Source organism: Zootoca vivipara, chromosome 5, assembly GCF_965207765.1.
Source record: "Zootoca vivipara chromosome 5, rZooViv2.hap1.1, whole genome shotgun sequence".
In the NCBI taxonomy this organism is placed as follows: domain Eukaryota; kingdom Metazoa; phylum Chordata; class Lepidosauria; order Squamata; family Lacertidae; genus Zootoca; species Zootoca vivipara.
In genome coordinates this window covers 10,005,040-10,005,687 of record NC_142588.1, presented here as the reverse complement: position 1 = coordinate 10,005,687, position 648 = coordinate 10,005,040, and positions in this window count along the sequence as shown.

The following is a 648-nucleotide window of genomic DNA, read 5'->3' as shown; positions in this document are numbered from 1 at the left end:
GCTTCAAAGATAACTGAGTGACAGAATATAATGTTCTGCGATTGGCCAGCCCCCAAGGGTGATTCAAACCATAAACCGCCGCATTTTCATGCCATCGGGTGGCGGGCAAAAATGTTTTCATGAAAGTCATCATTAAAAATAATAACCCAGAAATGTGCCCATGAGTTATACACATGATTGTCTTCGTGGTGTCATTTCATAAATAGCCCATTTCATCATCAGGGCAGGACAGATGTATCGCGCACTGCATTCTCCGAGACACAGCCCTGCCTGTCCTTTGGAAGCCAATAGAAAGAGCGGCTTTAATGGGAAAGAGGCTCAAGCATTGAGTTTCATTCTAAAGGTTGCAGTAAAATATTAGATAATGAGTGGATGTTGCATGTCATCAGCACGCTGTGCTTTGCTCTTGCAAATAGGAAATTGGCTGCTCCCATCCTGGATCAAAGCAATTATGGAAGTTGTTAGCATTTACAGAAGCCATCCCAGTTTCTCATTGGATCCCGGAATGTCCTGCTTTTCCTTAAAGGTAAAGGACCCTGACAGTTACGTCCAGTCACAAATGACTCTGGGGTTGCGGCACTCATCTCGCCTTACTGGCCGAGGGAGCCGGCGTTTGTCTGCAGTCAGTTTTTCAGAGCAGCGCAACCA